Source organism: Arachis hypogaea, chromosome 19, assembly GCF_003086295.3.
Source record: "Arachis hypogaea cultivar Tifrunner chromosome 19, arahy.Tifrunner.gnm2.J5K5, whole genome shotgun sequence".
NCBI lineage: Eukaryota > Viridiplantae > Streptophyta > Magnoliopsida > Fabales > Fabaceae > Arachis > Arachis hypogaea.
The window spans coordinates 98,997,076-99,024,054 of record NC_092054.1 but is presented as its reverse complement, the minus strand read 5'-3'; the positions used below and the strand labels follow the sequence as shown (position 1 = coordinate 99,024,054).

Genomic DNA, 26,979 nt, shown 5'->3' with positions numbered 1-26,979 from the left:
TATTAGCGGTGGTGATGACGATAGTGGTGATAGTGATGACGGTAGAATAGTGATAATTACGGATGAAGATGGTGGTAAAGTTTATAATGAGGGGAGTGGTGTCGTGGAATAAAATTAGAAGTTAGAATTAGGTTATATCAGACGGTAGTTTGAAAATTTTTTATTTAATTTTTTAAGGTTTGAATAATTTTATTTGTAAAAATCTATTTTTTCGTAGATATAACTTTAATTTCTATTTTCATAGGTAGAAATATCAGTATTCGAATCTTTTATAAGCAGAAATGACTATTTACTCTTAATTTATTGAAAAATATACTAAGACTATGATGGATGTTTAGTATTCTAATAAAAATAGGAAGAGATAGAGCAAGAGACTCATTCTCAAAAAAAAATTTTCTTCTCTTGTAAGATAATTAAATAATACTTTATTTTTTTTATTTATAAAATGTGAGAGATTAAAATATATATTTTAATTAATTTTACCAAAAGATTCATCAATTATTATTATTATTATTTGAATTAATCAAATAATTAGCAATACTCATTATATTATTTACAATGATAGTATTCTAGTACTAAGAATGTTGACGTGGTATGTTTTGGTGTCAGTATACAAATCTTTCTCTTCTTAATTTATTTTAGAAAATTATTTTCTTTATAATTATATATGATTAACATTTAATCACAATTAGACTAGTTGTCAATTATTAATATTTTTAATTATTCTAATTATATTAATTATCAATCATTTTAATTGTCAATTATTATAATATAATTTTTAACCAAACATAATCCGTAACAAATTGATATTGATATCAATAATAAAAAATTAAACGTAAATTTATAATTCTAATTGTCATAAATATGATATTAACATAAATAGCTTTGTTAAAATGTTCTATAATATATATGCGTATTAATTAGTGCCAAATTGATATTGATATCAATAATTATTTTCGTGCTTCTAAATGTTATATACAGTATTTCTTTTGTGATTCATTAGACTAAGTTTGAGAGCCAAAGTATTTTGTTTAATTTTTAAATTTGTTATTTTTCTTTGACTACTTCATAAAATAAGAATGTATTCTTCGTTTTTTATCGAAGTTAATTCTTTTAAGGTACAAATTACAATTTTTTATGATTTTTTATGTAGCCATTCTATTATTATTCTTTTGATAATTTGATCATTGTTCTTACTCAAGCTTATTCTTTTCGCCTAACATTATAGCACAATCGTCTTTTGTCACAATCGTTTATAATGCACCACATCCATCAAATATCATCTTGAGTTGTATTCACTAATCCGAGATCTAATTACATAGATGTAAGAGTTCAACGAAGGAGACCTAATGGAATGTGGGTATAGTTAGATTTCTTAGGAGGAACTCGATTTTTGATTGAGCAATTGCTTCTAAGGAGTTTTATAGGTCAAGTTCAAATTTCAAATATTGGTACTGTATTTAAATTTTCTTTTTTTTTTTTAACTTTTCGTAATAAAAACATTTTATAAAATATTGTGATTTTGTTTTAGAAACTACTGCCCTTTTGGTGCATCAATGCAATGCCAATTGATGGCATAAAGGTCAATTTAGATTTTCGTTGTGGCTATTTTATACTTTTCCGCATTACATGGATAGATAGTGGATAATAAAGCTTATTTAACAAGAGGATGGTCTACATTTTAATGGATTCTAAATGTTCGAACTGATGACATTGTTTTAGTTAGTTGTCGTTACGAGAATGACTCTAATTTATATGTATCCAAGAACTAGAATAGCTTAAATATTATTTAAATAATTTAGTTCTAACATTTGCATTTGATTAAAGGTTTAATTATTCTGCAGGTCCCTATAGTTTCACTGACTTTTCAATTAGGTCCCTATACTTTTTTTCTTTTCAATTGGGTCTCTATACTAGTTAATTTTTTTTAATTAAGTCCTTACCGTTACAAAAACGTCTAATAATAGAATATTCTGTTAAAATTGGAATATTCTAAAGTTAAGGGCTCTAATCCTAATTGAAGACACCTAAATATTTTTTTAAATTCCAAAATCATCCTTTTCATTTCAATCTTCAATACTTCTCCAGGGATTCTTCGCCTAGTACTGAGTAGTGCTTCTTCTTCTCCTCTATCATTGTTCTACCTTATGTGGTTAGTGTCACTGTTTTGCGCTCCACCGCCACAACGCTGTAGCGATTCCACTTAGACTTGTAATGAAGCTTTTGCTCTGTATCATCATTGAATTCTTTGTTGCAAGCTTGCATGTTAATCCCAGCATCGTTTCGAAAGTGGATCTGTTTATTAGTTGAATGATTTAGCTGAAGTTCTTTATTCAAAGAAGAAGAAAGGATTGTATTTGGATGGAAGCCAAAGAAGAAAAGAGAGGGTTCGTTTTGTTGTTGGCGAAATGGAATCAAAAAGAAAAACAATAAAAAAAGGGTACTCGCTTGTGATTGTGCAATGGCTTCTATCATTCTTCTTCTTTTTTTTTAATATATTTTTAGTCATTTGAAAATGGATATGGACCTGTTCTTCTTGCTCTTTCACATGTTTCCTCCGTATAGATCTGCATCTTCATTGATGCCGCTTGCAATCACCGCACCAGCCGTCTTGCGTGTAACACCCTACCACATAGAGCTTTACACCTAGGATGTAAAATAGATGTGGTGTGGTATTACGACCTCTAAAATAAAAATATATATAATAATATTGAAAAGGATACAGTATACCAGGAGTCTTGAAAAACGGATAAAATAAAAAACGTAAAATAAAAAGCGCAACGCTCTAGAAACAAGATTACTTGCATGCGAAGAAACTAAGGTTCAAAGGCGTAAATGAACAGAAGGTAGGAAGAAAGGGTAAAGAACACAAAATAACAAGCTCCTAACTCAGCCTGTGAAGCTAAGGCTGGCCGAAGAACATTTACATACAGAATATACAGCCCATAGCCCAAAATACATGTTTACATTCCTAGTTCTCCATAAACCTCTAAGAGGTACGAAATAAAATATATATATATATAAGGAGAGTCTATGTACATATAGCAAAGGACCAAAAGTAAAAAAATTCAAACATTAGTCCACTTTGCTGCAGAAGGTCCAGACGCCTACCGAGATGCCTCTCGACCTGAATCTGAAAAATAACAACATAGTATGGGATGAGAACCGGAGGTTCTCAGCATGGTAAAGGTACCACGCACATAAGATATAAGGTCCTAAAAATGCCACGGTACTTTACCCAGGGAAACTCGCATCTCAGATAATCATTTCACATTCATTTATTAGCATCTCATAATTATTCATTATGGCTGTAAAGTCACTTTATACATCATATGTTTGCATCTTTATACATAGTTTATCATAATCTGGCGCAACTGGCGCGAAACCACAACCTTTGCGTCTATCCGGGGAGCCTCTATATACTAACCAATCTGGAGCAAGTGGGGCAAAACCACAACCCTTGCGTCTACCCAGGAGGTACGTTCTCATATGCCCAGGAGGAACAAAGGAGGGGATCTTAATCTCCCACTATCTTGCTGGGGGCGATTTTACAATACCAGGAGGAACAAAGAAGGGGATCCTCACCTTCCACCATCTCCTGAGGTCGCACTTTCGAGAAAGAATACTCAGTTGTAAACAAGTTTTATCAAAAATTTTGGCTAAGTCTGAAACCTGCAGAATTTTCATTTTTAATCCCAAACTTCCGATGCGTATAACTTTTTCGTTTTAAATTATTTTTCTTTCGTTCTTCAAACGGCGTAGACTTCACGGACCAAATTTTCATAAACAAGTTTGAAATCATTTGGGGGTCCGAAAGCCAAGTTATGGATCGTTGAAATTTGGCCAAAAATCCATTTTATACAAAAACCTCAAACCTCAATTTCCATTAAAAACCAAACTCAAATCCAACCTAACTATACATATATTCCTCACCCCAACACTAATTACCACAACACATCCATCACATATTACCATATACAACCGTTTGTCAATTTTAAACAACCATATGCATAAATTTTCCAATAATGTTAACAAAATCACCTATATACCATCATCCTTTCGTATTTACTCATGTCATCATCATCAACTCATCACCTAACAACCTAGCATCATTATAAACAATAATCATCCAGCAAATACTCAGTTCATGTCACAATCATCATCAAGGGCGCTATGCATTAAACATACTCATACGTTCCAACCTATCCTATGGTCATCTAGCCTAAGTTTTCACAAAACCTTACATATTAAATACGAGAAACCTAAACCATACCTTGGCCGATTTCCATGTATTACCCGAGACACCACCAAAGGCACCAAACACAGCTCCAAGGTTCCACGATCTTCAAAACAATGAAACCCAACCTCCACCAAGTCTTAAGTGTCCATAAATCAAGCTCCAATTAATATATATACACCTAATTTCACATTACCACACACCTAATTTCACATTACCACACACACACACACACACACACACACATATATCCAAAATTTAATATCCAACACACAAAATTAGAGAATTAACTAGAGTTCTAAGATTCTCCCCTTACCAACAAAAAATTGGGACAAGACTCGGCAAGTCTACCAAGTTAATTTGATCCTAAACACCGAAATTACACAAAATCTCAATACCAAAGTCCAAGAATTTCAAAACTGAAAATAGATAAATTGAGGAAGAAAACATGACTTTCTTACTTTATAATGTACTGGTATTTGTAGAGCTCGACGCCACGGATGCGTGGCCGTAAATGGTGTGGCGATCGGAGCTCGGAGCGAAAAGTTATGGAGGATTGAATTGGAGCCAAGGGTTTTGTGAATTTTGTTATCTTCTTCCCCCTTGGCTGTGCATTCTGCGTTCTTTGCATGCAGAAGAGAGAGAAGTGAAGTGAAGCTCACTTAAATGAGTGAATTGGTTGGTTCCAAGGGCTCGGTTCAGGTCCGTTTCAATCGGTTCGCCTCGTTCGGCCCAATCTTAAGCTGTTTGAAATTAGTGTCAAAATTCTTATTTTAATTGGCTCTATCCTAATAAACTATAAAATTTGCATTTCTAATTTATTTTATTAAAAATTAATTAATTTATTAATTATTCGCTAATTTTACGGGATTTACATCCTTCCGACCTAATTAAGAATTTTTGTCCTCAAATTTCAGATTCAGTTACCTGAAAAGAGGTGTGGGTAGTCCTCTTGCATATCTGGCTTGAGTTTTCAAGTGTGTTCCTCAATTCCAGCTCCACTCTCAGCATCCTCTACTAACGAAACTCCTCCTCTACGTAGCCACTTAGCACTGGTATTATATTAGTAATCCTAACTGAAGTTACTTGAAGCGTTAGGTGCTCTCTCAGTTTAACCAGTTTAGCTTCTAATACGTGATTGGCATCAAAAGTGTATTCTTGAAACTGTTACACGTGAAATATGTGATTCGTATTGACTATCGAATTTGGAAACTAATACTAAGATGTCTGATGCTCCATTTTCATATCAGCACAAAGACTTTTAGCGCACCGTGAAGCATTACCTACTTTCTGATGTATAGTCTCATTTAATGTTTTTGATAAACAGTTTGCTCCGATGGGCAGAATGGACTTGGGTTAACTGACCCACGATCACCTAACAACATTACTTCCTATCCTAGTCCTCGATAACCCCTTTCATAATCAGTAGGAATCCCTTTGTACTTTCATTGTGAACCCTTCCATTGTTACCACATTTCGGATGACTCTTGGTACTCGTTCTTTATCTTCGAACGTGTCAGATATTCAGTCACACGTGTCGCCACATTATCCATCACTTTGGGCCTCTTAACCCTATCTTATCAAAATTGTGATATATTTTAGCAATCCTCGATTGAATCGAAATCCGTTTTTGATGGCTTCAGACAATTTACGTTCCCACCTTCTGCAATAGGCATACTAATCTCTTCTTGTACTTTCGAATCCGTGTCTTCATTCCTCCCAGTTTCATTCTTTGTTTCCCTCAATCTCTTCTTGATTTTCCTTTTGTTTTCCAGACTTTGACATTCTCGGTAGTTCTCTATCGTCTTCTTACGCTTCCTGTATCTCGTCTTTGGCATATTTTAGGACTGCAATAGATTTAGTTTGACTCTTTCAGCTACACCCTCAATATCCAACTTAGAGTTCCAACTTACCTAGCATTCCTTCCTCCAAAATTTATGTCCAAGCATTTCTCAAAAACTTCTTGCTCAAGGCATCCGTCACCACTTCACGAGGTTGTATTCACGCACATCCTAAACCCATTTGATAATGCGTCACAAAAATTTCGAGTAGTTAATTAAGTTCGGTATCATGACTACTGGCACTGAGGTTAATCCTTCTCTCGAGATTCAAAAGCTTTCTTCGCATTCAGGCATCTATATAGACGGTGCATTCTAGAGCGTTAACTTACTCATAGGCATTACGATTGGCAAGAATTTAAAGCTCCAAAACTCCTCTTGTTGGCGTCGAATTATATATTTCACCTTCCGCGTCCAAAAGTCTTGCTCTAAGGGATCAGCGTCTCGATGGTTACAGCTAGAATTCATACACGATACTAATATAGGCTCGAGTTGATTTTCAAAAAGATATTAAGCTCGAAAGACGAATGAACAATACGAATAGTGTTTGTGAGAAATCAGAAAAAAATCTTGTATACGGTCAAATAGAGTTGTACCGAAATAATGAAATGCACAGAAAGAGGAACCTAGGTGCATCTCAAGAAAAGAGTTTAAATCAAAGATCTTTGGTAGAAAGAACAGATCGTATAGAGTCGAAGAAGTCTCAGCTGATTTCGAAGAATACGATTTGTGAATAAGGGCAACTCTAGTCACAGCGAGCACACAAGATTCAAGGATTACGTGATTATACCAAGACAAGGTCAAGCTAATCCTGGAAGAATCAAGATTCATGCGTGTAAGGAATAAAAATGGAAGGATGATCAAGTCATTTAAGAAGAGCTCCAGATAGAGTTTCAATGTTGGTTTCAAAAGAATAGAAAGATTAGGTTGAATCACGAAGATCTGTTGGCACACTCCCTCTCGCATAAAGTCTCCTTCCGTTCTCTTCCTTCTTCACTGGCATAACTGACATTTATTCACAAGAAAACACTTAGTAGGACGATTCTCCCTTCTGGTACTCCCATTCAACTCGATCCTAAGTTTTACCGATTATAATGGTGTATTCGCTTGTGGTGCAGTCGAAGTTAATCTGGCTTCTGGAACTATGTCTATCGCAAACTCACTTTCTCTCTTGAAATGGAAATTCTTGTACAACTTTAAGAATTACCTCGAAAAACTTTCTCATGATAGGGATTTGGTCTCATCTTCACTCGCCTCTTAAATAATTAACAACTAAAGGTTGAATTCGCTCTATTCCTCATCCTTGCGGCTCACTATCACTGGTTTTTGAACAATAACTCCACGTAGATCTCAGCACTTCCGATTCCTCAGATATAATCCAACCTGCTTTTGCTGCATCACTCTAATTCTTATCCTTCAAGAGCCTAGCCACTCCTCTAAGTTAACTAAATATCACTCCATCTCAACAACTAATAGTCTTCGACTAATCATCGACTTTGGACTTCACGATTATCACAACTTGTCATGCATCACGAATGAATATTACATATTAATGGTATGCAAGGTAGTTAAAGATTTAACCGCTAATTCGCGATTACCTCGGGTCTGAGAATCAAACTTGATTGCGTTCCGGCTCCTCCTATGTGGACAATCCCGAGCTATATGCCCCAGTTTTCGCACTGGTAACATACGCCTAGTCCGGCCCTGCATGGCCTGTTTAAATGATACTTTTTGCATCTTGGACACTTTAAAGTCTTCCAGTTGAGTACTAGTCTACCCTTCTGAATCCTGCCCCTGACAGTTATCATTTCTTCGGTCATTCTTCCAGCGCTGAGAACGTGAAGTGACATAATGAACCATTTTGAAACTTTTGCTTCTTGGTGTAATCTTTGTCTTCTTTCCCATTTTCCTTGTGGAAGATTCCCGGTGATCACTCCCTGCCACCTCGATCCTTCTTGAATTTTCTCCCGTTGCTGGTCCCGTGTTAACTAATTCTGGATGATTCACTATTTCCACTGGTAACACTTCCTTCGGAACAGTATTTCCGCATTCATTTTCATTACCACCATCGTTGCCAATTCTAACTTGTGGTTCCATCCTATCCATCGCTCAGCTGGTCGCAGCAGCAACAGCACCAATGGCAGCAGCAGCACTCGTCATCGCGACCAAAAAATCAGTCAAACTATAAAACTTAGAGAGCTAAAACAGAAACTATAAATTAGGGTAGTTCTCTAAGGCTTCCTAACTTAACCAATTCCTTAAATCTAACTAAAAATTAAACTAAAACTCTAAATCTCTCCGCCTTTCCTCCGTTCCTCCATCTCCGATGAAATTACAAAGACAAACAATGGCAACCACAGGTAGAGTACAAGTAATACAGATAGAAAATATATCAATTAGCATATTATAATCACTTAGGCAAACCCAATTAATGCACAAGCAAGCAATTCAAACAATATGCATATGATGCATGCCTGCCCTATGGTTGATGAGTCTCATCTGTCGGTTATCAAGCCAACACGACAAGTCCGACTGGTAAACCCTGGACTGTCCCCCGACGCGCATCCCCAAGAGTCTTTGCATAACCTTTACTCTTATATATAAAACTGCTCAATGTGGGTTAACCTTCTCGGAAATTTATACGTGCCAGGTCACCCTTACGTCGTAGGGTCAACAGAGTATCGAGTCTCAACCTATAACACGTGGTGGCAAGCCACGGTACTTTACCCAAGAAAACTCGTATCTCAGATAATCATTTCACATTCATTTATTAGTATCTCATAATCATTCATTATGGCTGTAAAGTCACTTTATACATCATATGTTTGCATCTTTATATATATATATATATATATATATATATATATATATATATATATATATATATATATATATATATATAGTTTATCATAATCCGGCGCATGTGGGGCGAAACCACAACCTTTGCGTCTACCCGGGGAGCCTCTATATACTAACCAACCTGGAGCAAGTGGGGCGAAACAACAACCCTTGTGTCTACCCAAGAGGTACGTTCTCATATGCCCAGAAGGAATAAAGAAGGGGATTCTAACCTCCCACCATTTTGCAGGGGGCGATTTTACAATACCAGGAGGAACAAAGAAGGGGATCCTCACCTTCCACCATCTCCTGGGGTGGCACTTTCGAGAAAGAGTACTCAGATGTAACATTTACTCTTTTCTTTAGCCAGTTATAATTTAAGTAGTATATATATATATATATATATATATATATATATATATATATATATATATATATATATATATATATATATATATATATATATTTTCACCCTACTTCCTCATACCTAAATCATCACTTCTCAAACTTTCTTCATTTCAAAGTTACCACTTATTCCTAGCTTCAACCCATTACTAGGCTTACTAACAAAATTTAGGACCAAAGGAATGAAAATAGAGGTTTAAAGATTTGAAATTAAGCTTTAAAACACGAAACTCTATTTTTGTTGAAATAGGGGTCACGCATACGCATACTTCATCTCGCTACGCATGCAAATCAGGCAGAATCGTCTGGTCGTGTACAAGGAGTTTTGCGTACGCAGAAACCCAGGTCACGCGTACACGTGGGCGTACGTTTTATCAAAAATTTTGGCTAAGTTTGAAACCTGCAAAATTTTCATTTTTAATCCTAAACTTTTGACGCGCATAACTTTTTCGTTTTAAATTATTTTTCTTCTGTTCTTCAAACGGTGTATACTTTACAGACCCAATTTTCATATGAAATAAGTTTGAAATCATTTGGAGGTCTGGAAGCCAAGTTATGACTCGCCGAAGTTCGGCCAAAAATCCATTTTATACACAATCCTCAAACCTCAATTTTCATTAAAAACCAAACTCAAATCCAACCTAACTATACATATATTCAGCACCCCAACACCAACTACCACATCACATCCATCACATATTACCATATACAACCGTTCGTCAATTTTAAATAACCATATGCATAAATTTCCCAATAATGTTAACAAAATCACCTATATACCATCATCCATTCCTATTTACTCATATCACCATCATTAACGCATCACCTAACAACCTAGCTTCATTATAAACAATAATCATGCAGCAAATACTCAGTTCATGTCACAATCATCATCAAGGGCGCTATGCATTAAACATACTCATACGTTCCAACCTATCCTATGATCATCTAGCCTAAGTTTTCACAAAACCTTACATATTAAATACGAGAAACCTAAACTATACCTTGGCCGATTTCCACGTATTACTGGAGACACTACCAAAGGCACAAAATACAGTACCAAGGTTCCATGATCTTCAAAACAATGATACCCAACCTCCACCGAGTCTCAAGCGTCGACAAATCAAGCTCTAATTAATATATATACACCTAATTTCACATTACCACATATATATATATATCAAAAATTTAATACCCAACACACAAAATTAGATAATTGACTAGAATTACCTTACCAATGAAAAATTGGGACAAGACTCGGCAAGTCCACCAAGTTAATTTTATCCTAAACACCTAAATTACACAAAATCTCAATACCAAAGTTCAAGAATTTTGAAATTGGAAATGGAGAAATTGAGAAAGAAAACTTGACTTTCTTACTTTATAATGTACTGGGCTTTGTAGAGTTCGACGCTACGGACGCGTGGCCACAAACAGTGCGACAATCGAAGCTCGAAGCGAAAAGTTATGGAGGATTAAATTGGAACCAAGGATTTTGTGAATTTTGTTATCTTCTTCCCCTTTGGCTGTGCATTCTGCATTCTTTGCATGTAGAAGAGAGAAAAGTGAGCTGAAGCTCACTTAAATGAGTGAATTGGTTGAGTCCACGGGCTTGGTTCAGGCCCAATTCAATCGGTTTGATCCGTTCGACTCAATATCGGGTCGAATTCTTTGAAATTAGTGTCAAAATTGTTTTTTTAATTAGCTATATCCTATTAAAATATAAAATTCGCATTTTTTATTTTTTTTTGTTAAAAATTAATTTATTGATTAATTATTCGCTAATTTTTTATTAGTTTTAAATTTATTTTTATTTTTTTCTCTTGGTATAACTAAGAAAAAAAATAAAATAGTTTAAGTTAAAAAATCAGTTAATAATAAATAATATCTTTGATATTACAATTGTTTTAATCAATTATGTAAAATTATTGTAAACAAATGACAAAATAAATTAATAGTTGGATTATACTTTATTAACATTAGTATTTATTAAAAATTTTAGATGTCTAATAATAATTTAGTTGGATTAAAATTTTATTAACATATACATTATCTTATAATTAATTACACGTATAATCTTATGATAACCTATCATAAATAGTATGTGAATATTGGGGTAAAATTTAGTTTTTCAATAATATATATATATATATATATATATATATATATATATATATATATATAAAGAAATAATCATGGAAACGAAAATTAATCTTATCATTATCATTATTACTATTAACTAAATGCACAATTATATTTAATATTATTTTACCTAATCATAATAATATCCATAATTTTATTATTCTTATTATATCATTATTTTCATACAAATTTATGTCTTTAATAAGGATTTATGAAGATTATCCTGATTTGTGAATATTAAATATATATGCATGTAAACACTAATATTAATAATAAAAAATAAAAAAAATTTGAATGATTATAGACTCAACAATATATATATATATAAAGAAATAATCATAATTAAGAAATAAATATATCCTGAAAATAAAAACACTATTAATTATAAAAAAATAATTAATATGATACGTATATATAAATAATAAAATATTTAGAATTATTTAAAATATTTAATTAATATGTTCTCTTAAGATATATAATAAATTAATTTATTATTAGTGAAAGGTTTTAAAAATTTTTTATTTAATAAATTCAAAATAAATTTTAAATTTTTTATATTTTTAATAAAATAAAAATTTTCTTAATTTGTAATCTTAATATGTGTCATTAGGATACAAGATAGATAAATCTTTATTTGAATAATATATATATATATATATATATATATATATATATATATATATATATATAATGAAACTATCATGATTTATGAAGATTATTACACATAGGATAATATTAATAAAATAAAAAAAATCATTAAATGATTGTGGACTCAAAAAAAAAATAATCATAGCCATAAATAAGGAAATATATTGAATTATTTAAACAAAATATGTATATCCTGATAATAACAAAGCTATTACTTAAATAATTAATACATACGTATACATAAATATAGAAACTATTAATTAAAACAAAATCGTATATTTTTAATTTTAGAAATAAAATATATATAATTATAATAATTTGTTTTAAAATAAATAATTAAATTAATTTAGCATTAATTAAATATTTTTATTTTTAATTTAGAGTAGATTTTTTTTTTGGTGACTTAATTTAGAGTAGATTAATTCTGCATTATATATATCCCATTAATATATTATGTGATTGTAAATTTTTATATCTGAGCCTTATATTTTTTTTAAAAAAATTGTCATAGTTATTAGGTTATGTTCTAACTTTGAGTTTAAAATAATATTAAATATAATATTTTAATTAGCTTTTTACTTATATTCTTTTTGTCTTCTTATTTTATCTTAATTTATTTGACAGGTATAATTTTATTAAGAATCTCAAAATAACATCTGGGCATAAAATTTGAAAACTTAAGATTAGAATAATTCAATTATGGAGTGTCAAACAATTTAAAATACATACACAAAAACTCCAATAAAAATGGTTTTACTCGATAAAAAAATAATATAAAATTGTATATCATTTTTAAATTAATTTGCTATTTTTTATTATTTTTAATTTTTTTATGATATTATTTTACAAGGATTCTTGTATACAATGCAAATAAAAAATCTATAAGTATCCCTTATACAATGCAAAATAAGAGTTGTATAATTTATATTAAAATTGTTGGTATCAATTTATTTTGATAAATTTTTAGGAAAAATAGATAAAAGTACACTCGAATTTTCACACGGTGGGTAGATATACTCCTCAATTTTTAATGAGTCATTTGTACACACGAATATAAAATTTCGTTGTCAATTCTACTCTTCCGTGACTTGAGTAATTTTTCTGGCGGTGGTGGAGTTCAGGTGGCACGGTATTGTGTGATGTGGCCTATTTGGAGTGACACAATAAAAAATAGAAATATTATATTATAAAATTTGCTGAAATATTTATAAGAAAATGGCATAATGAAACCATTGTTCATCTTCTTCCTTCTCCAATTCCTTTGAACCCTAACACAGGGTGAAAAAAATCAACCAAAGTTACAATCAAACTCATAAGCCAGCATATCCCAATTCTACTCCTACAACCCAATCAATGCCATAACCCAAATCCAGAACGTCAATCGAAACATGACCCAGCAGCAAAGTAAAGCAGAAGTCCCACTTTCTAATGGTTTCCAGCAAGAAGGTCATAATGAAGTGCCCACCCAGCAATCTAAGAATAGTTCAGAAGAATAGAAGAGCATCGTACAAGAGGCCAGCACCAAATAGTTAAAGGTTTGTGCAATGAGGAAGAAATGAGGCACCAAAGATTTTTGTTCCTCTTGTGGAGACTGATTCCTCTTATTCATAAACAAAATTAGACTTTACACACCTCAACGAAGAAACAATCTTCCAGGGTTCCACTCTGTAGCACACTTAAACACCACTGCCTCAAGTCCATGCAGACACTTGTCATTATTGTAGTCGAACTTCTTCTCCTTCCTATTTTTTGGGGCAGAAGATGAGCCACCACAACCACTGGCACAAGCATGAGATATATTCTTCCTTCGTTGAGAGTGTGATATTTTGATACATTAGAATTTACAAACCCTATTACAACAGACAGGAAGAAGATGTACAGAGGAAAATGAAGAGAATGAAGGAAAAAAAATTTTTCCACCTATATTAGGGTTCTTAGAGTTCGAAGGAATTGGAGAAAGAAGAGGATGAACAGTGGTTTCATTGTGTCCTTTTTTAATATTTATTTCAATAAATTTAATAATATAATAATTCTATTTTTCATTGTGTCACTCCAACTTGACCACATCACACAATACCTTGCCACCTGACCTCCACCACCGCCGAAAAAATTACTTAGGTCACGAAAGAATAGAATTGACAACAAAATTTTATATCTATGTGTGCAAATGACTCATTAAAAAATTGAGGAGTACATTTGTCTACCGTGTAAAAATTCGAGTGTACTTTTGTTTATTTTTTTCAAATTTTTAACGTAACGATACTTTGTATTTTTAAAATTTTAGATGTAATAAGTCTTCTAACTGAAAAAGAAAATTTAAAGGTCTCTAATAAGTTTGTAACTTATGTTTTTTTATTGTAATTTATGTTTTTATGGTAAGTTAAAAAAATGTGATAGTTTTATTAATTTTATTTTTAGATTTTTAGAAGTTATTATATTTTCTAATAATTTTGTTTTTGTGTAGGACAAGGGTGAACCTAAATTGAAATGAACGTTCTGAAAAAATTTCGCAAGACAGTTCATTGAGTACATGCAAAATCACTCAAATAGATAAGATAGGGTATGTCTAAAATGAACTCAATCATTTTGTGTACATTAGATAAGCTGCTTTTTATAAACCATTAGATTTTATTAAATGAAAATCAAAAGATGTTATTAGGGCTGTACATGGATCGGATAATATCCGCATATCCGCGGTAATTATCCGCATCCGATCCGAATTTTGAGGATATTATTCGATCCGCACTATGGTAGGATCGGATTGCGGATTTGGCAGTGATATCCGCAGATCCGATCCACAAATTCGCATATCCGCACATCTCATATAAATAACATAGTTTAAGAAAGTAAACCCTAATGTGATATGAATTTTAGTGTGCTATTTTATGAATTTTATGATATCTTGTTTTTAATTTTTTATGTTGTACTTCAACTTAGAATAATTAAACTTAAATAATGTGTTATTATTTTATTTTTGTTATTCAAGAGAACTTTTATTGATAATATTTTAAGAGTAAATTGGCCAAGTAAAAAATAAATTTTCTGGATATTTTTTTTGTAAAAACAGCTAAACAGAATCTCAAAACAGTTTTTTTGAATTATGCGGACATACCCGATATCGGATCCGATCTGAAAAAATGCGGATATCGTATCCGATCCGATCCGATGAGTGCAGTGTGGAATGGATAGAATTTTAGGCTATATCCGATCCGATCCAATTCGTGTACAGCCCTAGATGTTATGAAAGAGGAGTATTGATAGACTTTATAAATATAAAATATAAAATATAAAAATACATACAAAAATATTTTTTATTTATTAAGATTAATTATTATAGAATGCTATTTTTAATTACAAAATATAAAATAATTTATTTTATATTACTAAAAAATAATTAGTTTATTCATAAAAAAATTAAAAACCCTTAATTTTGTTAGAAACACATTATTGTATAATACAATTTTTTTATTCAAATATTTGTAAACATGTATTTTATTTAAAATACTATATATAATATATAAAAATGTTATTTTTTATTTTTTCACACTTTTAAGAAAAATTTTTTGAATTTTTTTATTTATACTCTTAAAAAATAGAAATAGAAAATAAACATAATTTTTACTTTTTAAATAAAGATAAAAATTTATTTTTACACAATAAACAAAATCTATAGAATGACATTAAAATTATATAATTATAATTAACATTTTTAAATAATTAAAAACGTGTTCACCTATTTTTTTATTTATTATAAATATTATTTATTGTGACTCATTTGATATTTAACATATACATAAAATTATTGTACACGAATCTATAAAAATTATAAATTAATGTATATACATATATAAAAGTTCCTAATAGTAAGTGCATTATATATGTAATTTTTAAAAATAAATTTTTAAATATATTTAAAAATAATTTTTATTTTTTATTTTGTATTTTTATTTTTATTTTTAAAAATATAAATAAAAATTTAAAAAATATTTGTTTCAAAGTGTGAAAAATAAAAAAATCAACATTTTTATATATTATATATAATATTTTAAGGAGTAAAGTATTCTTTTTGTCTCCAACGTTTGGGGTAAGTCCCAAAGTTGTCCCTAACGTTTCAATCGTCCTATTTAAGTTCCTAACGTTTCAAAACTGACTTAATGTTGTCCTGCCATTAGGGATCTGTTAACAAAATTGGCGGCGGAAAAAAATTGAGACGATTTTGAAACGTTAGAGACTTAAATAGGACGAAAACGTTGGGGACAAAAATAATACATAGAAGTAAATTTTAAGTTTATCCTTCAATAATATCAATTTTTTATTATAAATAGTTTTCAATTATTTTTTAATCACATCTAAGTAAATTACACTTAATCATATTACTTTTATTTTAAATAAATTAATTTTTTTATAATTTTACTCTTAAAAATTTTTAGTTATCATGAAATATTTGTAGAATGACTAGCTAGTATATAAACTTGCAGAAAAGAAAAAAATAATATATATACAATAAAATATAAATTATATCTTTTGTCTCTAATGTATCAAAATTCTTTAAAATTATAAAAAAATAAATTTATTTAAAATGAAAGTAATGTGATTAAGTGTAATTTATTTAGATGTAATTAAAAAATAATTGAATACTATGTACAGTAAAAAATTAATATTATTGAAATATAAAATTAAATGAAAATTTATTTTTATGTATCATTTTTATCCCTAACGTTTTTGTCCTATTTAAGTTCCTAACATTTTAAAATCGTCTCAATTTTGTCCCGCCGTCAATTCTGTTAACGGATCCCTAACGGCAGGACAACATTGAGTCAATTTTGAAACATTAGGAACTTAAATAGGACGATTGAAATGTTAGGGACAACTTTAAAACTTATCCCAAACATTGGGGACAAAAATAATACATTATTCTATTTTAAAATATATATTAATATCAAAGGATATAGATTTTCTTTTTCTAACAATGAGGTGGTAGTTGTGGTGCTAATAATTACAAGAATATGGAGTAAAGAGAGTAGAATATACTATAAATTTTGAAGGTACCAATTGTAAGCCAAATATTATAATTTCAGAGGTATATAAAATTGTGGTATTGTGAAGCAATTTGGCATAAATTATGCAGAAAATGGCCTCTCTACTTTTTCTTTTTTTTTGCTTTAAAACTATCTAGTGACATAAGAAAATATATTATTATATAATAATTATTTTTGTTAAAATAATATTATGTATACTATATTGAATAAAATTATATTTACAAGTATTTGAATAAAAAATTATGTTATATAATAATATATTTTAATAAAATTAACTATTAATAAATATTTTTTAATGAATAATCTAATTATTTTTAAATAATATAAAATAATTTAATTATTTTCAAGTAATATAAAATAATTTAACTTTTTATATTATGTAATTAAAAATAGTATTGCATAATAATTAATTTTAATAAATAAAAAATATTTTTGTATGAATATATATGTTTTATATTTATTTTAAAGTGAAAGATTATATTTGTCAATTTTAAAATATTCAGTATTAAAATGTATTTATGTATGTATATATTAATATATGATATATTTATAAAATTTATCAATATTCCTTTTTTATAACATTCTTTGATTTTCATTTAATAAAATCTAATAGTTCATAAAAAGTGGTGCAACTAATGCACACAAAATAGTTAGGCTGATTTTAGACATACCCAAAAAAAAAAAAAAATATATATATATATATATATATATATATATATATATATATATATATATATATATATATATCATTATATTGTAATTTGAAAAGTTAAAGAGTTTTGAATGTAAATACCTATTTTTTATAGTATTTTTAGTTTTACATACATAACTATAAATTTTAAATAATATATTATTTTATAATTTTTATTGGTATTTCGGTGATGCTACTTAAAAATATAGACTGATCAAATGACCTAGACAATAGTACACGACTATATGTCAGAAGATTTGGAAATTACTTGGTTAAATGCAAAATACTAACAAAGACCAAAATAGGAGGAATTATATTAATCTCAAGAATTAATATGGTTCCAAATAATGACCGCATTCTAATTAAGCTTCAACGAAGACAATTTTTATTAATAGTGTCTTTTGGTATTTTGGTATGACAATCAATAAAGCTCAAGAATAAACATTGAAAATCATAGATCTGTACTTATTAAGACTGATTTTTAGGAACGAATAGTTATATGTGACACTTTTAAAAATTAATAGTAAGTAAGGGATAAAAGATTTAATTCATAATCATGAGGGAGTCTCTGAGAATTGCACGATTAATGTTGTGTATAAAAAAGTCTTTGATAAATTAAAATAATTAGGTACTATTTAATCAATTGATATCTCTTTGTTGTTAATTGTGTTTTTTTATTTTTCTTTTTTAGTTGGACAAAAAATTTTATATAAATAATATTTAAATTTTATTTAATATAAGAGATACAACTTATAAATGTGCAACAATTAATATTAAAGATACACACATTTTTTTTATAGAAATTAAGAGGTTGATTTGCTGCATATTATGCCTTTTTATGTAATTAATTCAATTATTTTATGAATTTTTTTGTTATGTATTATTGTTTAGTATTCACATGAATAAAAAAAATAGATTAAAATTAATTTAAAATTAAATATGTTAAAGAATATTTTTTTTAAATATTTTAAATATAAATAAAATATTAAATATTTTTTGTATATTGTACATGTACATACACTAGTTTATATTTATATAGTTAATGATTATTGCTGTGTATTTTATAGTCAAGTATATTAATATGTATGTTTCTTTAATTTTATAAATAGAAAATTATATATTTTTATAAATTGAAAGAGGAAAAAATCAATTAAACATTTTGTAAAAAAAGAGAAATATTATTCTCTAAAAAAAATAATTAAAGAAAAGAAGCTAAGCTATGTGTAACTTTATATTCACGCCCTTAAAAATAAGAGTGAAGCATACAATTCATACTTTATTTATCTATTAAGTATTAACACACTTTTTATTATTATTATTATTATTATTATTATTATTATTATTATTATTATTATTATTATTATTATTATTATTATTATTATTATTCCTTAACTACTACTAACAGGGACGGATCTACAGCTATAGTTATGGGCAAGCGCTCCAACTACAATTTGGAATTTTATTGAGTAATATATAATAATAATAATAATATTTATTTGTCCCTACTAAATTATTTAATTTGATTTCACAATAATATTTTATTCAACTTTAGACACTTGATAGTTAATTTAAGAACTTCATATTAAATGTCCATTATAATGATTAATTTTTAAATTTAAATAAGATTGGTATTCTTTTTTAAAAATCGATTCGAAAGAATATTATCTATTCATTTGTGTTTTTTCTTTTAAAATTAGCTTTAGTTTTTTTCATAACAATTACACTACTTGAATGAACTTTTTCAAGTATATATGAATATCATCAAGAGGTAATTGTATGAAAATTGAATTTTAAATGATTGTTTAACGATATATATATAAAAAAAAGACATTTTGATTATATTGTCAAGATTTTCAAATATAAAATATAAAAATTTAAATTTTAAATTATATATTATTATTTAAATTACTATTTTAGTATTTTAATTTATAATTAAATATTTTGAAACCTAATCATATTTTATAATAATAAAATATAGTTATAACAACAATGATGTTACATACGTATAAATAAAATAATCACTGGTATAAAATAAATCTTAAAATACAAATTTTAAAATACAAAATATACATTAAAAATAAAATAAATAATATATATATTTATATACAAATTTATAGTAGATAATTTAATAATTAATTTTTTATGTAAAAATAATATTTTTATTATAAAAATTATTATCATTGTATATATATTTCGTCCTACTATCAAAATTTTCTGAATGTGACTACTAATTTGGTAGTTTCATTATTAAAGTAAGGCACCTAAAAGTAAAATAAATGAACACTAAAAATAATTTTTTAGTAGTGGATGTGGTTTTCTTGTGTTGCATATAAAATGTAATTTTATATTTTTTAACTTCAAAATAAATAGTCATTCTGTCTTGTAGTTTCCCTTTAGGAGAAGAATCCAAATATACTTTATGAGAGAGAGAGAGAGCTAAAGAGAGAGTGAGAGAGAATATTTACGGTATTTATTTAATTAAATTTTAAATTTTAAGAATATAAAAATAAAATATTAGTCAAAATAATATTAATACTAATAAAAAATAATATTCCTAACCTTTCTTTTATATATATTATTTCTCTTTTTACAGTAAAGATATATTTTTTTTAAATAACAGGTTGAACATGATAATAAAAGAGTAATTTTGATATTTAACATTGTTATTAACAAAAATTTAATAATTAAGTATTTTTATCAAATAAATTTTATTTTTTTAAATATAAAATTAATTTAGCTTTTTGTAATTAATTTGATCGAAATTCAAATTTTTGATAGTTAAAAATAATTATTTACTGACTTACATACTTTTTCTTTTTCTTTTTTTACTAAAGATATGGAGACTCGAACTTACAACCTCTTAATTGAGTATAGGAAGACTATGCCATTTGAGTTATTACTTCTTGCGACTTACATACTTTTTCTTATTCTAGAAGAATAAGATATTTTTATCCCATCATCTATGACACGCGTACATTATATACTCATCATCATTGTTGTGTCTACATCGCCATCAACATCCATATCGTCTGATCTACAGTCGACACACATGAAACTGATGGTACAAAAGAAGAGCCTACAGAAGTTGTAACTTGTAAGGACGAAGTAGATCAGATGACATTTTCCAAATACTAGTTTATTGGAAAGTATACTAAGGCTATGATGTACGTTTAGTATCCTAGTAAAAATAGGAAGAGATACATTAAGAGACTCATTCTCAAAAAAAAAAAAACATTTTCTTCTCTTGTAAGATGATTACATAATACTTTGTTTTATTTATAAAATGTGAGAGATTAAAATATATATTTTAATTGATTTTACCAAAAGAGTCATCAATTATTATTATTATTATATGAATTAATCAAATAATTATTTGTAATATATATATATGATTATTGCTGTGTATTTTAGTCAAGTATATTAATAAGTATGCTATTTTGATTTTACAAAAAGAAAATGATATATTTTTATAAATTGAAAGAGGAAAAAATCAATTAAACATCTCGCAAAAAAAATATTATTCTCTTAAAAAATAAAGAAAAAAAATCATACAATTCATACTTTATTTTATCTATTAAGCATTAATACACTTTATTATTATTGTTGTTGTTTAATTTCCTTAACTACTGGTAGCTTAGCTTGGTAGTTTCATTGTTAAAGAAAGGCACTCCTATATAAGGCATTTCAAGAGAGATTAGAGATCCAATTCGAGAATATTAGAATTGTTTAATATTTTTATTATTTACTTATACTTTTCTTAATAGAAAAGAAATGAATTGATGGATATCACAGGCTTAGCTTAGCTTGGTACTACTGTTGACAACTGGATTTCTATAACCCATCAACCACTTTACTTTCATTTTCTTGTTCAAGTTTGTATATATAGGTTATGTGGAGGATTAAATTTCAAAAGTTTTCTTACACCATATATGTGCAAATTTGCTCAGGGAGTCAAGTGAAAACAATTTGCAAATGTTCACTCAATTTTATAAATCCCTGGGTAATATTATGAGTAAAATGCCAAATTTACAAACAAGCCCCACACATAAGGGGTTTGAATTCAAACTATACTTCCATGTAGGAGATTAAATTCACATGACCTTCTTGTGTAGGAGTCTCATGAGTATGCCAGTAAATTTAGCGTTCAATACATAGCCTGTTAAGTTTAGTTTAATTTTAGATTTTATAAATGATGATAAATATTTTTTGGGTTAAAAGTCTAATATTATTTAATATGTGTTTTATTGTTGTAGACCTAAATATCTAAATTTATGCTGCTTCAGTCCAAAATCAGCATAAACTTTAGCAAATTAACATGCTAAAGCTCCAACACTTAAGTCCATTATTCTCTACCACAGTTAAAAGAATGCAGCTCATTTGTTTTTCAATGCTCCAAAAAAAATAAACAAGCCCAAAGCTCATCACACCACCGTTTAGTAAATACAAGACTATGTGTTTGCTAAAGAAAAAGTGAGGACAGTTAGAACAAAAAAGAAACAACAACAATGCAAGAACATGTGTGGCTCTGTGAAAGCAAGAAGAACACAAGGACATCTCCACTATTTCAAGGACATCAGTAGAACAACATTCGACTAGTGGGTGAGTAAAACACAAACTTACAAATAGAGTAGCAGCAGGAAAAATGGAGCAAAATGAAAAAGGAGTGCATGCCAAGGAAGAAAGTAAGACAAAGGACAACAGTGGTGGTGGACGGGCTTCTCAACCAGCAGAATTAGTAGAGCATGATGAAGAAGGACTGCATGCCAGCAGTGACAGCTCCAACGAGCAGCTAGTACAAGAAAATGGAAGAGACAAAAATGAAGGCAAGCTGAAAACATATAAGGAACCTCATTTCAACATTTGAAGACAAGAAAAAGAGAACAAAAATTCAGAGCATTAATCACTCCTATGGAGCTGAAATCTTTTTCTTCTATTCAAGCTTAATTTCTGATTTTCATTGTTATGGCTGTCTTTGTGTTATTTTTTGTTTTGAAAAAAAAAAGGCTAATCATGTGAGTTGTAAAAGCTAAGAGAAAAAAGGCAACAATGATGCAAAATGAGCCACTGAATTCTTGTATTTTTTGAGATGTTGAATTAGGATTAGTTCCCCTTGCCAAGTTGGGTTAGTACTTGGTGAGTTTAATTTGAATCTATTTGGATTTTTCTTCCAAGTTGGGACAATACTTTGGGTGATTTGGGTGCTAAGCTTTGGTGAAAAAAGATTAGGGATAGATACTAGTTGAATTAGGATAGTAATTTAATAGTATTGGTGAATGTAATCAGTGGATTATAGTGAAAATTTCACCATGATTTGTAGTGGAGACTGGACGTAGAATTCATTGCACAAAAAATTCGAACCAGGATACATGCTAGTCTCTTTTTCCTTTTTCTTTCTCTTTTTCTGTTCTGCACATGAGATCAAACAAAATAATTTCTGCCATTTCTACTTCTGTAAAAATATAATCTAAAATTTTAAATTAATATAAATTTAATTCAACCCCATTCTCAAATTCAATCAGTACCATGATAGCCTAACTCAGAAGAATTTGCAATAATGGGTTAAAGCTTGTAAATTGTTCACACTGTAAGACCCGGTTAATTAATGGCTAATTAATCCATAAATGAGAATTTATTCTAGAAAGCCAAAAATGTTATTTTTATGGCTTAATATGATAGAGGAGATTGGGACGAGAATTTCGGTACCAATTTTATAGAAAACGGACCAAGATTGGACCGAACGGGCCAAACCGGTCTAACCGGACCCAAAGTGGGCCCTTGGCCCAACTAAACTAAACCAAAACCCTAGTTTTCAGCACTCTCTCTCCTCACTTATCACTCAAACACGCTGAAATGGAGTAAGGGAGGGGAAGAACACTCTCTCAAACTTCTATCTCTCACTTGATCTTCAAACCACCATAACTTTTGATCTAGAGCTCCGATCGCCGCACCGTTTGCGGCCACGCATTCACCGCGGAGAGCTCTACAAAACTCATACAATAAATCTTGAGGTAAGCCACGTTTTTTTCTTCAAAATTCCAGCCCTTGTTTTCGAGTTTCATGGGTGAAATGTTGAGATTTTAGGTTCTTTGATGTTATAGGACCCAACTCTCTTGAAGGAGAAGGTTAATCTTGTCTCTTTGGACCTTGGGTGTGGTAAGATTCTCAACCCTAGTGTAAATTATTGTTCTATGATGTTTGAGTATTGAGATGTTGTATATGGATATGATGATTGTGGCTTAGGTTGTGTATATGTGAATTTTGGAGCTTGATTGGTGATTTTGGAAAGCTTGGAAAAGGGTTTTGTGTGATAAAATCTGTTCTTGGAGGTATTGATACCTTGAGAGCTTGTGGACAAGTGGTTTGGAAGTGCTCCGGTTGAGCGTGAGAAATCGGCTAAGGTATGGTTTCGGTTTCCCGTATCTAATATGTAATGTTGTAGGAAATACTTAGGCTAGAGGCCCTAAGATAGGCATTGAATTGATGATGTTGTGGAATGGTTGAGATATATGATGTGATCATATATGTGATTATGAATATTGATGCCTTGATTGTGTGATATATGAGAAATGCATGTTGTGATATATGCTTGATGAATGATTGAGGTTGAATTGATGGGTGGTACCATATTGATGGTGAGTATGATGATAATTATGTATAATGATGGTTGATTTGAAATGGTATTATTGGAAATTAGGATGAGGAAGGATGTATGACATGATATTGTGTTTGTCCTTTAGCCATTTGATTGAGAAGTGTTAAAAGGGTTGAATGGTGATTTTGGAAAATTTGGTAAAATGTCAATGTGTGAGTTGAGGATGGCTTGATGTTGATTTTGGTATATTTTGATTGATTTCAAAGAGAAGGGATGAAATTGGCATGTTTTGATTGATTTTGAAAAGAGTTGAAAGTGGCTTGTTTTGAAAATGGCACTTTATGATTTTGTATGAAAATATGGTTTTTGGGCATACCTTGACGGGACATAACTTGGACTACGGATCTCTGATTTGTGCCAAATCTATTTAGAAATGAAATTGAATCCGGGATGTCCATGCCGTTCGAAGAACGAGTGAAAAACGATTTAAAATGAGAAAGTTATGTCTGTCGGAAGATTGGGGGTTGAATCTGTGAATTCTGCAGCTTTTAACTTAGAAAATTTTTAGCAGAATGACCCCCCGCGCGTAGGCGCACTTGGCGCGTACGCGCCGTTCTTCGAGAAAGCACCATCCACGCATGCGCGTGGTGTGCGCGAGCGCATCGATGCGCTGCACCAAATGCCCAGCCATTTTCCAGAGAGTTGTGCCAGAGTTGTGCCCGTTTTGTGCCTGGGGCGCAAGAGCACCCACGCGTACGCGTGGTTGACGCTCGCACGTCGTTTGACTATTTTTCAACCCGCGCGCCTGTGCGTATGACGCTTGCGCGTCGATGAGTTTTGTGGCCATCCACGCGTGCGCGTGGAGTGCGCGTACGCGTGGCCCTGTTTTCATCCCAAAGTTGATTTTTGAGTTTTAAAAACCAAATTTCATACTTCTAAGCCTCCGATCTCACCACTTATGTCTTGAATCATTATGATATGCCTAGCATGAGAAAAAGGGCTAGTGAATGTGGTAACTTGCGAGTGAAGTAAGGGGAAAAATGAATGATCATTGAGGATCAAAGATGATTATGTGAGATGCAGAAGATGGCGGTGGAAGTGCTTGTTGTGCCATGGGCCGAAGGGCCGTAATTGTTAATGAATTGGCTGGTTATGGATTTAACCGTGAGCCGGATGGCTAGATTATTGCCGTGCTACGGCGGAGCCATGATTATGGCTAAGTATAAATGCATATATGCTGTTGAATGAATTGTGAATGTTTGCACTTCCACCATCGGAGATGAGGGTTTTCCTGGGAGGAAGCAGTGGCTAGCCACCACGTGCTCCAGGTCGAGACTCGAAGCTCTTTTGACCCTATGTCGTAAGTGTGGCCGGGCACTGTGAAAGGCCCGGATGAGTTCGCCCCCGTAAATATTCACCAGTGAGGGTGATGGATATGGATCATGATTATGATCAAGTTTATGATGAGTATAACTCGAGTTGGGGATGCGCGACAGAGGGACAGTCCAATGGTTAGCTACCAGGACTTGTCGGGTTGGCTCTATAACCGACAGATGATATCATCAGCCACTAGGGACAGGCATGCATCATAAGCATACTACATGAATTGTTTGAGATTGCCTATTTGACTGCATATTACTTGCTAATTGTCTAAATGCCTTATTCGTTCCTATTTGTGAATCTCTTGTCTGATATAACTGTGTTTGTTATATTATACTCCTGTTGGTGGTTAGGAGGTCTGAAGGAATTGGAAAGGGAAGTATTAGTTAGACTGAAGGATTTTTAGTCAGTTGCCACTTACGGTTTAGTTTGTTTATAAGCTTTGATATTATCTGGAGGAAGTTCTAGGATTGCCTTCGACTTTCCTCTATTATTATGTATTATATATGTGGAAGCTGTTACCGTGCTGGGGACCTCTGGTTCTCACCCATGTGGATTTTGTGGTTTTCAGATGCAGGACGCGAGGCTTCTCGTTAAGGCATGCTGGAGACTTCTGGATTAGCGAAGATCCTTTGTTCTTGGGACTCCGTCTTGGTTTATATATCTTGTTTAGACACTTTTATCTCCATTAAATAATACAAATTGTGATGACTCCTTCTAGAGGGGATTTTGGAGAATAGATTTCTGTATTTGTGTCCCTTTGGGTTTCCTTTGGGGTTTTCCTTATTTTATTATATGTATATATTGCTATGCTTGGACCGGTTATCTTCGCAGCCGGATTTTGAGTCTTGATATTCCTGTTTTTGACACTCCTTTGTATATATATGATCTCGCGTTAGCTTATCCCTGTTCGTTACGTTATCGATCAGAGTGTTGCGCTTTCGAGTTACGGTTTTTGTTTACCCCTTTTTCTACAAAGGCTCCTAGTTATAATCAATTATTCATACTACTATATGTACTAAATTTTGGTTTTAGAAGTCGTAATACATTGTCAACTCTGAATTATGACTTAAGTATAAAACTCTGTATGGTACACACGGTTTTCAATTCTAGCGCACCTCATCTTTGCAAATCTCATTGTCATATTTTAGGGTTTATCATTCCACATT

The 26,979-nt window shown here is 30.4% G+C and overlaps 1 long non-coding RNA gene across 1 annotated transcript; it reads left to right on the top strand.

Moving 5' to 3' along the window:
• Window positions 1–23,665: 23,665 nt before the first annotated feature.
• Window positions 23,666–26,713, top strand: LOC140182037 (uncharacterized). The gene is made up of 4 exons (XR_011877862.1): window positions 23,666–23,846; window positions 23,937–23,991; window positions 24,079–24,236; window positions 26,382–26,713. It is a non-coding gene; the product is annotated as an uncharacterized lncRNA (long non-coding RNA).
• Window positions 26,714–26,979: the final 266 nt, after the last annotated feature.